The sequence below is a fragment of the Palaemon carinicauda genome, chromosome 19 (assembly GCF_036898095.1).
Source record: "Palaemon carinicauda isolate YSFRI2023 chromosome 19, ASM3689809v2, whole genome shotgun sequence".
NCBI lineage: Eukaryota > Metazoa > Arthropoda > Malacostraca > Decapoda > Palaemonidae > Palaemon > Palaemon carinicauda.
Genome location: NC_090743.1, coordinates 40,402,042 through 40,419,541, shown reverse-complemented (window position 1 = coordinate 40,419,541; position 17,500 = coordinate 40,402,042). Strand labels below are relative to the sequence as shown.

The 17,500-nt window shown below is 28.6% G+C and overlaps 1 protein-coding gene across 1 annotated transcript in view; it reads right to left on the bottom strand.

The window, feature by feature from the left end:
• The window catches only part of Aps (diphosphoinositol polyphosphate phosphohydrolase 1 Aps), a 65,041-nt gene extending 64,481 nt beyond the window's left edge, over positions 1–560 (bottom strand). The window contains exon 1 of the mRNA XM_068393520.1: positions 1–560. This exon is cut by the window's left edge and continues 260 nt beyond it. The gene's annotated coding sequence lies outside the window, so the exon portion shown is untranslated.
• Between the last annotated feature and the right edge of the window lie 16,940 nt (positions 561–17,500).

The following is a 17,500-nucleotide window of genomic DNA, read 5'->3' as shown; positions in this document are numbered from 1 at the left end:
GCTCATGCTTTGGGGCCCATAGGAATTGCTTAGAAAATATGGGTTTTGGGTGATTCTTTATAAATATAAATTACGAAAAATTAATAAATAAAATGGGAGCGACAGGCTTAAATCTAATGAATTTTAAAATATAATCTACTAAATTCCTATTTAATTTTACTAAAAATCGGTCTGGTAACCGTTTATTAGATTTAATATAACCATAGTAACTTCCGTTAAGAAGCGAGAGGGGGTGGTTATTGAGGGGGAGAAAGGAGGGGGGTTAAAAAGCTGAGCTTGATAAATAAATAAGATATTTCTTCTCTTCACCCGGAATCTCCCTAAAAATGCCCAACCAGACTTAAAGATTTGACAACCACTGTGGGGCCGCCTATATACACTCGCTTCTACTTGTAATTTAGGTATAACAGTAAACGACCAGTTCTGTTTGTGTGTGCGACAGCCATGGTTTTACGGGAGGGCTCTTAAAATAAGAGATTTTTCAGCACTAAATGATAAATGTTCCTGTCCACAACAATACGATGGCTGACGACTATCCTCGCCAGGGATGCCAGGTGTAGGGTCGCTAGAAGTAGCCAGAGGATGGGATGGAAGTGGCTAGTTTTTCGTGAAAGTAGCCAAGTGTCCTTTTCTATCCTTCGAAAGGGTTTTAAGGTATTATTATTATTATTATTATTATTATTATTATTATTATTATCACAAGCTACGCTACAACCTTAGTTGGAAAAGCAGGATGCTATAACCTCAAGGGCTCCAATAGGGACAAATAGCCCCGTAAGGAAAGGAAACAAGGAAATGAACTACAAAAAAGTAATGAATTATTATTATTATTATTATTATTATTATTATTATTATTATTATTATTATTATTATGTAACCAGGATGCCATACACTCAAAGGTTCCAACAGGGAAAAATAGTCCAGTGAGGAAAGGAAACAAGGAAATAAATAAACTACAAGATAAATAATTAACAATCCAAAGAGGATATTCTATGAACTAATAACATTAAATTAGAGCTTTCATGAATAAACTATAAAAACTTCAAAGAAACAAGAGGAAGAGAAATAAGACAGAACAGCGTGCTCGAGTATACCCTCAAGCTGGAGAACTCTAATCCAAGACAGTGTAAGGCCATGGTACAGTGGCTACTGTACGTCCCAAGACTAATTTGATGTATAATCTAAACTCAGCGAGTTTAAAACTATTTCAAAACTCGCCAATTCTTAGTTTATAACACAGCATATAATTGTTTTCGAACAACAAAGTGAGCAAACTTATGTTATCAGTTTGAATTCTACTCTGGGATTAGGCCTAGGACTACCACAAAATAAGGATTAGAAAATGTATGTTCTCAAAGTTCAAACTGATTCTCTAATCTAATACAGGATTAAATGATATCACAGCCTAAGCCTTAGTACAGGCGTCTAAAATCTAGAATAGATAAATAATTGCAAAAGCTGGATTGCACATTGGCAAAAGGTGGCATATTATATAACATTTTATATATTTTTTGTGCAGTGAGTTATTTATACTTAAGTATTCCAGGACATATAAAACAAATTAAAAGTAGTTTTTCCTATAATAACAGGGGAAATAATAGGAACATTTATCTAGATATACCATTAAATAATTAATATAAAATAGAATCCAAAACTGGTAGCCTACTGTAGGCCTACTTCTAACATCCCAGGTGTGTCCATCTCGCGATATATTAAAACAAGAACACGGGCACTGTTGCAATATTTTCGCCTTAAATATACGGGTGTTCTTCCATTGCAGAGTAAGTTGAGCCAACGTGACTAAAACCACCCGGATATCATCAAAGTCATCTCCTTGCCATTATCATTATTAATATTACTATTAATATCAAAGTCAGAGATAAGTTTTGATAGAACTTTTTTTCCTAACAATTTAAAATGGTGGATACTGAAGGTCAAATAAGAGAACACTGTTCATGATTGTTTAAAAAATTATAAAGAATCTTGAAAAACTTCAACTAGGATTGTAGCTTAGCTATTATTAATAATAATAATAATAATAATAATAATAATAATAATAATAATAATAATAATAATAATAATAATAATAATAATAATAATTAGCACCTTGCACTAATTTTAGCCAGATATGTCAAGAGATTTAGTAAACACAAGTCAGGAGATGAGATCGAAGCATAGAGCATTATTTGCAAAAAAACTCATTTAATGACCAAACTACATATTATGCGTGTGTGATATGAAAAGTATTGGGCTAGGAACATTGCCCTGAGGAACACCAGAGAGTGAATTCCTTAATTGTGACCATCAATACTACTCTTCGGGATCTATTATTTATTTAAAAATCAATACGTTTAAATATCAAACTAACTTCTTATATCTGAGTTTGTAAACAAAGGGTTAAGACACAGAGCCAATGACAGAAATGAAGTCAATAAAAATCGTCATAATTTGATAACTAATATGGGAATTTCTGTACCATATTGGAAATTGTAAGAAGGGCATCACAAACTTAAGAAACAGGCAAAAGCCTAGCAGCAAACAATGGAATAAATGAATAATTTCAGCATGTAGGACTGATCACACGTTTTGTCTGTTATAATCATTTACATGTTCGCTCAACACGGGTCGTCATTAATTCCACAAATCAATATAATAACAGGTAACATTCTCCTCTGATTGTTAGCTTAATTTTGTCATACACATTTTAAAAGTAGCACATAAGTCTTTAGTGGCGAGATCTTGACTGAAAAGTAGCTCAGCTGGCTACTTGTAGTCCATTGTGGCAACCCTGATCTCAGCTGTGCTTGATTTCCTCAGATAGTCCCTTGCGAAATTCGGGAAATGACTGGGATAAAAAATACACTTAATTGTGAGTTGAATGATAATAAATACTCGCAAAGAATAAATCAAATATAATTCATATTTTTATGAAAGCATTAATTAAAAATGTTTCACAATAGACGAACAGAATCATGATAAAAATATACCACACGTTGTGCTTAAAAGACATTTGACTTGGCTATAGTGGCGTATATCTAGTGACATTGAAATGCACTAATTTACACAGATAGATAACTATTTCAAACATAATATATATGACTAAACAGATAGCATTTCTTTGTAAGTTTATCTTCAGTCTACGGCATCCTTAAAATCATGGCTATGTCCTCTCGCGCTTGGAGAAAAATTCACAAATATTGTGTTTAAGGAGCCAATGAAATTTTTAATTAATGTTTATCGAAATTTACAATGAACTTAAAATCAAGTTATTTATTAATCTTGACTGAACTAACAGTAAATATGATTTAACATTATAGCACAGATTTTCTTGCATACTCGAACATAAACAAGGAAATCCATTTTCTTAACAGAAGTAACATGGGGGACTGTACTGTACTGAAAAATCGGCGCCAGGCGAATTAACACATATATCTTATTCTAATTCCTTTTAGGAGCACACGCAAATGTGTGAATATATCAGGATCGTCCTTAGATGTGTGTGTGTGTATGTTTATTTTATCAGATATCCAATGGAAAAACGTAAATGCAGTTTTAGAGTTATCCTGAAAATTATCTGGAGCTCAGTTTGGCTGACGAGATGCTATTTTTTATATTTAGACACCACTAGGATATTATTTACCAATTTGTACATATAGACATACATACATTTATGTACGTGTGCACACACGAGAGAGAGAGAGAGAGAGAGAGAGAGAGAGAGAGAGAGAGAGAGAGAGAGAGAGAGAGAGAGAGAGAGAGAGAGATGTAAGGCAGGATGCGAAGTAACAAAAGGGACAAAGGATAATTATATGTCTGAGGTAGCTGGAGATTCTAAACACACATGGAAGCTAAAAATGATGTGTCAGTTTGGGTGAGACTAAGTGTGACAGGGGAAAACTCTGTGGCTTGTTCGTTCGTTCTTTTAAGAACGCCTTGCCTTATGCAAGACACGGGCTCTTTCTTGTATTGGCGGCAGGTAAAGGTTATGTGGTGAGCATGTGTGGGGCCAGGATAGGAAAAGTACGAATGCAAAAGTGCTTTGAGAGAAGTCTGAAACTGTGGCTTGTAAAGCCTCGAAGCACATAAACACACATCTTTACAATTATATATATCAACACACACAACCACTCACACACACACACACATATATATATATATATATAAATTATATATATATATATATATATATATATGCATATATATATATATATATATATATATATATATATATATATATATACATATACATATATATATATATATATATATATATATATATATATATATATATATATATATATATATATATATATATGTGTGTGTGTGTGTGTGTGTGTGTGTGTGTAAAACACTAATTCAACACCGTGATGAACTTTGAACATATTTTCCTTTTCTATTTAATTTACATAGCTAAATAAAATCTCTAATTTTATGTATTTTGCCTGTGCTGCTAGAACTAATTGTTATTATTATTATTATTATTATTATTATTATTATTATTATTATTATTCAGTTAAGTATGATACCAATTTGCTGAAGAGAAAAACATAGGAAAGACAGTAGCAAATAGACTAATATCCTCAGGTAAAATGTATCACGTCCTTGGAAAATAATAAAGAAAGAAAAAAAATCAGAAATCTACTTAAACCTAATACTGACCAGAAATCAGACACTTTCGATGCTATACCTTCTCTACCGGAAGTTATAAAGTTACTCAAGTCCAGTAAAGTGGCTCAAGTCCAGCTTGCAGAAATTACTCTGCAAACTGTTCAAGGATTTCCATCAACAGTGCTTTACGAAACTTAAAAAATAAAAGTCTGCTTCTGATGGGTTGCGCGTTTCAGTATTAAGGTCATTTTCTGTTTGTTGAGTAAAGAAATAAGAATATTTAGGGAAATAAAACTTTTTACGGAAATAAGACTTTTTGGGGACATAAGACTTTTTCAGAGAAATAGGACTTTTAACGAGATAAGACTATTTAGGGAAATAGGACTTTTAGGCAAATAGGACTTTTAGGCAAATAAATTTTTTTAGGGAAAAGCTTTTCAGAGAAATAGAACTTTTAATGAAATAAGACTTATTAGAGAAATAAGACTGTTAGTGAAATAAGACTTTTTCAGAGAAATATGACTTGTAGGGAAATGTTACTTTTTTTAAGAGAGAGAGAAATAAGACTTTTTTTAGGGAAATAAAGACTTTTTAGAGGAAGAAGACTTTTCAAGGAAATAAGACATTTTAGATAAATAAGATTTCTTTTAAGAAAAAAATAGGACTTTTAGGGAAATAAGACTTCTGAGAGAAATATATTTAGTTCCTTTTTTCATGTCCGTTTCCCCCAAAATTGAGGGAAGTGCATTAGTAAATAGATAGATATCTTAGAGAAATAGGACTTTTAGGGAAATAAGACTTTAGAGAAATAAGCCTTTTAAAAAATAAGACTTTTATGAAAAAAATGGAATTTTAGAGAACTAGGGCGTTTTAGAGAAACGACTTTCTAGAACAAGAAGACTTTTAAGAGAAGTAAGACTTTTCGGTTACTAGTGGATTTTATGGAATTTGGGGTAATTTTGGTAAAACAAAGGCAAAAAGCATAAATATTTATTGTTTATTATCAGAAGATTGAAAAATTCTTGAAAATTTAAGAAAAAATCATTAAACTTTTAAAAAAATTCTTAAAACTTGAAAGTTCTAAAAAAATTTTGAACATTTTTAAAATTTTTGAAATTTCTCAAAACTTTTTGGAAAATTCACAGAACTTTTTAAAAAATTATTAAAACTTTTAGAAAGATTCTTAAAACTTTTAAAAAGATTCTTAAAACTTTTTTAAATGTCTTAAAACTTTTAGAAAAATACTTAAAACTTTTAGAAAAATTCTTAAAACTTAAAAAAAAATCTTAAAACTTCTAGAAAAAGTCTTGAAATTTTTAGAAGAATTCTTAGGACTTAGAAAAATTCTTGAAACTTTTTGAAAATTCCCAAAACTTTTTGTAGTGAGATTTTGTATATTCTATGGCTTAATACCTTTTTGTACAGCTCAGATCTAAAGATCCGAAATAAATTGAAGAAAAAGGAAAAGAAAAAGATTGGGGTCTAACACCAAAGGCAGCGACAGAATCGCCCCTTGAAACAAAGACGGTTATAGGAATAAAATAAAAAAAAACGGATAAAACTGATAAATATCAACAGTCACAGAAATTGTTGCAAACTGCAACGTGACTTACTCGTTTATACACGATAATTATAAGTTACTCAAAAAACGTTAAGGTTTTTGTTCGATTTGTCTATCTGTCTGTCTGTTTATCAGCCGAGGATACCATTCAACACCGAAGTGACGTAAAACTTATAAGGAGTTGAACAGTATATTGGAAGATAGGATGCGGGGTTACACGTGAAGCAGAGGGCTAAAAAGTAGTTGCAACTAGGTGCCGTTAAAAGGGATGCTGCCAAAGACTATACAGTACGGTCTATAGAGTAAAGGGTGAGGAGCACTGTTAGCACTATCCCCTACGGTGTCTAAAGCTAAGACCAGGGAGGGCCAGGCAATGGTTGCTGATGACTCAGCAGGTAGCCCTACAGATTCTCCTAAACTATCCATCGCTTGTTAATAAGGTAGTGGCGTTTTCAATAGACTGCCTTCTAATAATTTCTAACTGTGAATCAAATGTTAAATAAAGGAGAGATAATATATCCATGCGTATCAGTTTATAAATAAGGGAGCAGTAGAAATGAAAATATCAATGATTCCTTCGTTTGTTTTCAATTCGGATTAAGGCTTGTCAACATAGACAAAGGGGAAAGTGTATTTGAAAATATCTATATAATTCAGGAAATATAACCACCAGATAATACTGCCAGTGACATTGTATGAAATCAAATTTTTTCTCACCAATCATCTGATTGTTTTATATCTATGCAATGTCCGGTAATGTAATTTTTTATTTATGTCGATTATTATTATTATTATTATTATTATTATTATTAGTAGTAGTAGTAGTAGTAGTAGTAGTAGTAGTAGTAGTAGTAGTAGTAGTAGTTGTTGTTGTTATTATTATCTACGCTACAATCCTTGTTGGAAAAGGAGGATGCTATATCTTTGAAAATGCATGCGTGTACATCACACATACATACACATGCACACACACATACACTCGAGTAATCTATCTGACAAGTCCACACTTCATTTGACAAATTGACTGTTCACGATCACCATTCAAGCAAATCACTCTCACTATTTTGTTGTCTTCTCGTTAATGTTACTTTTGCTGTTCTCAACTTTCATTTTCCATGCCAGGTCCAACTAGCTGTCATGTGGTTTTGCCTATTGGTAGACTAGCGTTAGTAGTAGTAGTAGTAATAATAATAATAATAATAATAATAATAATAATAATAATAATAATAATCATAACAACAACAACAACAACAACAACAACAACAATAATACTAATAATAATTATAATAATCATCATCATCATCATCATAATAATAATAATGATAATAATAATAATAATAATAATAATAATAATAATAATAATAATAATAATGACAACAACAACAACAACAATAATAATAATAATAATAATAATAATAATAAAAATAATAATGCAAAGAAATAAAATGTAAAAGACTGTTGTCAAATTTATTGACTGAGAATTAACTTTTAAAATGTTAGAACTGCTATTTTGAGTGGATCACTAAATTTGTCTTTAGTCTACTAAAATATATTTCTAAAGAATTTTTTTCTGATATTATTATTATTATTATTATTATTATCATTATTATTATTATTATTATTATTCATATCATTATTATTATTATTATTATCATTATTATTATTATTATTATCATTATCATTAGCTAAGATATAACCCTAGTGGGAAAAGCAGGATGTTACTGTATAATCCCAAGGCCTCCTACAGGGAAAATAATCCAGTGAGGAAAGGAAATTAGGAAATAAATTAACTACAAGAGAAGTAATGAACAATTAAAGTAAAACACTTTAAGACCAGTAAGGACATTAAAATAGTTCTTTCATATTTAAACTATAAAAAGAGACTTATGTCAGCCTATTCAACATAAAAACATTCGCTACAAGTTTGAACTTTTGGAGTTCCACCGATATTACTAATATGATTTTTCACTTTGACTTTTTTTGAAATTATTTTTATCTAATCGCATTAATAAACTTTCAATGATTCTAATCGTATATTATCCTGTTTCTCGCTTTCCTTTTTTATTATCGAAATTAACAATATTATTATCAAAATTGTAAAATTGTATATTATCAACTTTCGTCCTTTAAATTTTTATTATTGAAATTAATAGAAATATCAATATCAAAATTGAAAAAAAAAATTATAAAATTGTATAATATATCATCAACTTTGGTCCTTCAAGTTTTTTTCATTGAAATTAATAGAATTATTATTATTATTATCAAAATTATTAAAATTATAAAATTGTATATCATTACCTTCCGTCCTTTAAATTTTTATCATCAATAATAATAATAATAATAATAATAATAATAATAATAATAATAATTATTATAATAATAATAATAAATATTATTATTATTATTATTATTATTATTATTATTATTATTATCAAGATTATAAAATTGTATATTATTAACTTTCATCCTTTCAACTTTTTATATTAAAATGATTAAAATCATTATTATTATTATTATTATTATTATTATTATTATTATTATTATTATTATTATTATTATAAAAATGATAAAATTGTATATCATCTCTATCTTGGGTTAGAGTTTTCTTGCTTGAGGGTACACTCAGGCACACTATTCTATCTAATTTTTCTTCCTCTTGTTTTGGTAAATTTTTTTATAGTTTATATAGGAAAGATTTATTTTAATGTTGTTACTGTTCTGAAAATATTTCATTTCTCCTTATTTCCTTTCTCCATAGGACTATTTTACGTGTTGGAGCCGCTAAACTTATAGCATTCTGCTTTTCAAACTAGGGTTGTAGCTTAGCAAGTAATAATAATAATAATAATAATAATAATAATAATAATAATAATAATAATAATAATAATTTCGTACTATATATTTATATCATTTAAATTAATAGAAATATTATTATCATCAAAATAATTAAAGTTATATAACTGTATATTATCAACTTTCGTACTTTAAATCTTTATTATTGAAATTAATGGAATTATCATCTCAATTATTAAAATTATAAAATCATATATTATCAACTTTCATCCTTTAAATTCTTATTAATGAAATTAAGAAAAATATTATTATCAAAATTATCAAAATGATGAAACTGTATTATCAACTTTCGTTATTTAAATTTTTTATATTGAAATTATTAGAACTATTAAGAAAAATATCAAAATTACAAAATTGTATATTATCAACTTTTGTCCTTTAAATTTTTATTAATGAAATTAAGAGAAATATTATCACAATTATTAAAATTATAAAATTATATATTATCAACGTCATTTAAATTCTTATTAATGAAATTAATAGAATTATTATGAAAATTATTGAAATTATAAAATTATATGTTATCAACTTTCGTCCTTTAAATCTTTATTATTGAAATCAATAAAATTACTATTATTATAAAAATTATTAAAATGATAAAGCTGTATAATAACTTTCGTTATTTAAATTTTTTATATTGAAATTATTATCAAAATTATAAAACTGTATATCATCAACTTTCGTCCTTTAAATCTTTATTATTGAAATTAATAGAATCATTATTATGATCAAAATTATAAGAATATATAAACATAACTAAAATTATTATCCTCAATATCTTGAAGCAACGGCCTCCTTGCTCACACGCACTAAGAGGACCAACCTCGCAACTTAGGTGTGGCCAGTTTCTTGGCTTCGGTCAGAAACTGACATTCCTCACATAAATAAGTCGACGATTTAGATAGAAGTAAAATAAATCACTGACAATCAGTGACGCCAGATAATAATTTCTACTGAATTACGATGTGCTAGATTAGGATTCAATGTCTCATGACGTTGACTTCCTCTTCGGGGAGTAAAAGTGTTGCCAACACATTTTGCCAATGTGTGCAGGATCCATTATTATTATTATTATTATTATTATTATTATTATTATTATTATTATTAATCATCATCATCATAATTATTATTATTATTATTATTATTATTATTATTATTATTATTATTAATCATCATCATAATTATTATTATTATTATCATTATTATTATTATTATTATTATTATTATTATTATTATTATTATTATCATTAATTATTATTATCATTATTATTATTATTAATATTATTATTATTATTATTATTATTACTACTATTACTAGCTAAGTTACAACCCTGTTTGGAAAAACAAGATGGTATAAGCCCAAGGGCTCCAACAGGGAAAAATGGTTCAGTGAGGAAAGGAAATAGGGAAATAAAGAAACGATATAAGTAATGAAAAATTAGAATAAAATATCTTAAAAAACTTTAACAACAGTAAATTGGGACTAAGATAAATATTTGAGTTGTTCTTGACGAATGATTCAACTTTAGAATTTACTGAGCAAGATGACAATTTTATAGAAAAAAATTTGTCCATTAAGAAATTATAGCAGAGGCGAAATATTTATTTTAAAAGGCATAATTTAAATCGCATTAGGATTTTTTTTATCAAATCATATTGTAAGATATATCAATTTTATTTTAGAAGTTAGGTTTTGAATGAGTAGATTTAGGAGCAAATTAGGTTTAATTTCTATCTTATAGAATGATTTATAAATGGCATTGGGATAAATTACCTTGGGAAAAGAGGGGGGGGGGAGCTAAAGTAATTGCCAGAAAAGAATTACGTTAGAAAAATATGAATAAAATTATTGCCAAAAAAAAAAAATCCGTTACAGAAATAAGGATAAAATGATTGCTGAAAAAAATTACATGGAAAAAATATGGATAAAAATTATTTCCGAAAAAATTACCTTGATAAAAGGAGGATAAAGTAATCGCCGTAAAAAGAATTACCCTGAAAAATCGGGATAAAGTGATTGCCGAAAAAGAATTACTTTGAAAAAATCGGAATAAAATAATCGCTGAAAAAGAATTACCTTGAAAAAAATCGAGATACAGTAATTGCCGAAAAAAAAATCATCTTTAAAAAATCGGGATAAATTAATTGCCAAAATAGAATTGTCTTGAAAAAAATCGGGATAAAGTGATTGCCGAAAAAGAATTATCTTGAAAAAATCGGGAACAAGTGATTGCCGATAAAGAATTATCTTGAAAAAAATCGGGAAGAAGTGATTGCCGAAAAAGAATTATCTTGAAAAAATCGGGAACAAGTGATTGCCGAAAAAGAATTACCTTGAAAAAATCAAGATAAAGTAATTGTCGAAAAAAAATTATCTTGAAAAAATCGGGAAAAAGTGATTGCCGAAAAAGAATTATCTTGAAAAAAAAAATCGGGAACAAGTGATTGCCGAAAAACAATTATCTTGAAATACTGGGGTAAAATTATTGCCGAAAGAGAATTACGTTAAAAGAATAAAGATGAAATGATTGTCGAAATATAATTAGCTTGGAAAAATGAGTACAGTATTGCAAAAGTCTCTGTAACATGGACTGTCTTGGGTTAGAGTTCTCTTGCTTGAGGGTACACAATTTTATTTGGTTCCTTATTTCCCATCCTCACTGGGCTGTTTTCTCTGTTGGAGCCCTTGGGCTTATAGCATCCTTTTTTACCAACTAGGGTTGTAGCTTTATGAGTAACAACAACAACAACAACAACAACAACAACAATAACAATATAATAATAATAATAATAATAATAATAATAATAATAATAATAATAATAATCAGCACTATTTTCCCTGTTGGAGGCCTTGGGCTTAAAGCATCCAGTTCTTACAACTAGAGATGCCGCTTAGCTAATAATAACAATAATAATAATAATAATAATAATAATAATAATAATCAGGTAAGAAAAGGGCCTTAGGAAAATGTAAAAATAATATATAGAACAAAAGCAGTTTGATTACTGAAAAAAAAAAAAAAATTACAATGAAAATTCCTATCAAAGTTCACATCATTATCAATGACATTGAAATATGATTAATTTTTCTGAAATTACTTAAATTTCATAAATTACGTATCATGAACTTATAAGTAAAGTGAAACTAGGTTCATGAGCTCGGTGGATAAATGCTTCCCTGACTGTCAAGTCAGTAATGCGCTATGAAATATCAGGAAATTCTTAGTCTTTTTTTTTCCCAAGTATTTTTATATAACGAAAAAAAAATGCGGAGGAAGAATGAAGAATTTTTTTTTCACTTAAAAAAAAGAGGCGGAAGGAGGGTGAAAAAGGGTTTTATTTTTATAAAAAAAAAAAAAATGTGGAAGGCTGAAAAACATGTTTTATTGTTATATATATATATATATATATATATATATATATATATATATATATATATATATATATATATATATATATATATATATATATATATATATATAAATGCAAAGGAAGACTAACGAAAAAAAGGTTTTTATTAAAAAAAAAATGCTGAGGAAGGCTGAAGAAAAAAAGTTTTATTTATATACATATATAAAAAAAAACAAATACGGAGGAAGGCTGAAGAAAAAACGGTTTTATTTTTATAAAAAAAAAAAAAGGAGAAATAAACAAACACGGAGGAAGGCTGAAGAATAAAGGTTTTATTTAAAAAAAAAATGCGGAGGAACACTGAGAGCAAAGGTTTGGTAAAAAGAAGAATCTAATAATCTCTTTGATACGTAGTTCTTTTTATAGTTCGGTGTTCAAGTGAAAGAAAAAATTAAAAGATGCACTTAAAATATATATATATATATATATATATATATATATATATATATATATATATATATATATATATAATTTCAATCGTAAATTTTCCGTAAAAAATGTACTGTTCTCAGCTGTATTTCAGTGAAATACAGTCGACCGTAGTTTTTACCCTACTTTGTTATTATCTTTTACGGGTTGGTGACCGTAATATCACTTCTTTACGTCAATATATCCGTTTTTTAAAACTAAATGCCTGGCAACATTTATTCTATGATTTCTACCGTTTATTGCAGCAAATTTTTAACAGTGTAGATATCATCCAAAGCTCGCAGAGACTTTTAAAATATTATTTCCTTTCCTGTTTTTAATAATAATAATAATAAAAAAAAATTAAGACTTCCAGATTTGTGTTAAAGTAATAAGTGATTTTACCTATGTTCTTTGATTAATGTTCATTCAGCAATTAAAATGTAAACGTATGAGCGTTTTAAATATCAATATATTATCTTTAGAAGAAACACAATTCCGGGAAATTAATATCTACCCAATACATGACAAATCACATTCCAGTTTTATCCAACGATAAAATTTAAAATAACTCTTAATGGCGTCATCTTTTATGGCACCAATCATATCTCTTTAAAATTATATCAACTTAATTTGATCCAAATACATCCCCCAAATTTTCTTTATTTTGCTTACATCTTCAGAATATATTTTCCCGTCTTGTCTTGGGATATTCTGAAATATATATTGTTGCTAACCAGTCTCACTTTCTCGCTCAGTTTCAACTCTATGATGGGACCTTGAACATGCTTGGGTGGATTTTAGTTAGGAAAAGGATAAAGCTGAACAAATACAATAAATTAAACATAAAATAGTGACCTTGACGAACTCCACATGAACTAAATATTAGTTAGTTAGAGCGTGCAAGGAATTTTTCGAATAAGTCACGTAACCCCTAAAATTTTATATATATATATATATATATATATATATATATATATATATGAATATACAATGAATATATATATATATATATATATATATATATATATATATATACTGTATATATATATATATATATATATATATATATATATGTATATATATATGAATATATATATATATATATATATATATATATATATATTCATATATATATAAATATATGTATGTATGTATTCATATATATATATATATATATATATATATATATATACACGTATATATGTATGTATGTATATATATATATATATATACATATATACATATATATATATATATATATATATATATATACACACACACATATATGTATATATATATATATATATTCATATATGAATATATATGTATATATATTAATAAAAACATTTTAAAAAGCTATTCAGTGGGAACTCGAAGGACAACCAAGGAATACAATATATGTGTCTGAAATGTAAAAAACAATTCTATTTCAATGTTTCTCTTCATCAGGGACACACATCCTACCATCTCCTCTTTCAGAGATTAAAAAGCCAACGCCCAAAAGGATGCAGCCGGACGTAACAAATATCCTCTGAGGCCACAACACAACGAAGGACATGGAAACTTATTTACGGCAATAGGTGACCTTTGCTCTTGTTCAGTAATAATAACAATGATGGAGGCGTATTACTTAAAAACCTAGAGGGGCACATAGTAGAGAGCAGATCTCCACCGTGGGAACTTATTTCTTGACCTTTAGCTTGACCTTGACCTTTGACCTTAATATGTATTATTTGGCGTGGATTTTCATATAATCAAATATGAACCAAGTTTGAAGTCTCTGTGATAATGATGTCCAAACTTATGGATGATTACGTATATTGGACATTTTGCTTGACCGTGACCTTGACCTTCCAAAATTTAATCATTTCCAGCTTTTTACATAACAGTTAATCGCTGCAAGTTTCATTGCTCTACGATTAAAATTATGGTCAGGAAGTTGTTCACAAACAAACACACACGCGCACAAACAAACACATAAACATGTGGTAAAACAAAACATACTTCTTAATTTCGTTGACGGAGGTAATGAAAACCGTTTTTTACAATCGTGTCACTGCCTATCACAGATAAGAAAAAAAAAAAGAGGGGGGGGGGTTACTCATGCTTTTCTATTACTTATAACAGTTAAAAAAAATTGTGAAAGCGGTTGTGGGTCACAATGACACCCGAATATTATCAAATTAAGGATATTGTCAAAGATAATGATGTTAAACGAACAGTCACTTAGAGGATGTCATCTCCAGAAGTAAGAGACAGAACATGAGTTTTCAAGTTCTCATATCAACAATAAATAAATTAGAAAATTAATAAAAAAAATAATACAATTTTGAAACATCATGGCATTGCTTAAGAAATTACTACACAAACAGGTAAAAAGAGAAATAAGATATTTCAGACCTTCGCCAATCGACAGTTTACTCAAGTCTACGGGCCAAGCTCTCCCACTTTCACATGTTGACCATGAATGCATCTAATGTATTATAATAATAATAATAATAATAATAATAATAATAATAATAATAATAATAATAACCAGAATCACGATCTTCATCTGGATCATATCCAAAATTTAACAGGTTCTTCCGGTGCATAATGCATGTCACTTGTTAAAATTTGGTGAAAATCAGATTAGAAGTTTTGACGTAATCCTGCTAACAGACAAACAAACCGATATTTTTCTCTGTTGGAGCCTTTGGGCTTATAGCATCTTGCTTTTTCAACTGGGGTTGTAGCTTAGCTAGTGGTAGTAATAATAATATGTAAATATTTAAAAGCAAGTGAAAATATAACCTCCTTTGACGGAGGTAATAAGGAAATGTTATCAACTATTAAAAGAAAATTAACGTATGTGGATGAAAATAAGAGAGATTAGTTCACCAAACTTTTAACTGAGCTCCACAAGCCACTAGAAGAGTTGGAAACCGCAGGCCTACATGGCTGAGGACTATGAAGCCCGAAGTATGAGATGACGAATGGAGAAGTATTGAATTAGAAGTTCAAGATAGAGACGACTGGCGAAATCTAACCGAGGCCCTTTGTATCAATAGGCGTAGAAGTAGAAGATCATGATGATGGATTAAAATACGGAGTGACAGATAGAAAAATACATCAGTAAATTAAAATGAAATTAAAGACGAAAAAATAAACCGAAGGCATAAAAAGGAGAACAATGTAAAAAATGTAGAAAATTGGAGTATTTTCTTTAACGATATAAACCCGTATTCTCTATAACTTTCTGACTATTGGAGAAATATTCCCTATAACATTCCAAATATTAGAACTATATTCTCAACAACTTTCTGACTATAGGAGCCATATTCTCTATAACTTTCTGACTATTGGAGCCATATTATCTATAACTTTCTGACTATTGGAGAAATATTCTCTATAATTTTCTGACTATTGGAGCCATACTCTCTATAACTTTCTGACTATTGGAGAAATATCTTCTATAACTTTCGGACTATTCGAGAAATATTCCCTATAACTTTCCAAATATTAGAGCCATATTTTCTATAACTTTCTGACTATTGGAGCCATATTGTCTATAACCCTCTGACTATTGGAGTCATATTCTTTATAACTTTCTGACTATTGGAGCCATATTCTTTATAACTTTTTGACTATTGGAGCCATATTGTCTATAACCTTCTGACTATTGGAGTCATATTCTTTATAACTTTCTGACTATTGGAGCCATATTCTCCATAACCTTCTGACTATTGGAGTCATATTCTTTATAACTTTCTGACTATTGGAGCCATATTCTCCATAACCTTCTGACTATTGGAGTCATATTCTTTATAACTTTCTGACTATTGGAGCCATATTCTCTATAACCTTCTGACAATTGGAGTCATATTCTTTATAACTTTCTGACTATTGGAGCCATATTCTCCATAACCTTCTGACTATTGGAGTCATATTCTTTATAACTTTCTGACTATTGGAGCCATATTCTCCATAACCTTCTGACTATTGGAGTCATATTCTTTATAACTTTCTGACTATTGGAGCCATATTCTCTATAACCTTCTGACTATTGAAGAAATATTTTCCATAACTTTCTGACTATTGGAGCCATATTCTCCATAACCTTCTGACAATTGGAGTCATATTCTTTATAACTTTCTGACTATTGGAGCCATATTCTCTATAACCTTCTGACTATTGAAGAAATATTTTCCATAACTTTCTGACTATTGGAGCCATATTCTCCATAACCTTCTGACTATTGGAGTCATATTCTTTATAACTTTCTGACTATTGGAGCCATATTCTCCATAACCTTCTGACTATTGGAGAAATATTTTCCATAACTTTCTGACTATTGGAGCCATATTCTCCATAACCTTCTGACAATTGGAGTCATATTCTTTATAACTTTCTGACTATTGGAGCCATATTCTCCATAACCTTCTGACTATTGAAGAAATATTTTCCATAACTTTCTGACTATTGGAGCCATATTCTCCATAACCTTCTGACAATTGGAGTCATATTCTTTATAACTTTCTGACTATTGGAGCCATATTCTCCATAACCTTCTGACTATTGAAGAAATATTTTCCATAACTTTCTGACTATTGGAGCCATATTCTCCATAACCTTCTGACTATTGAAGAAATATTTTCCATAACTTTCTGACTA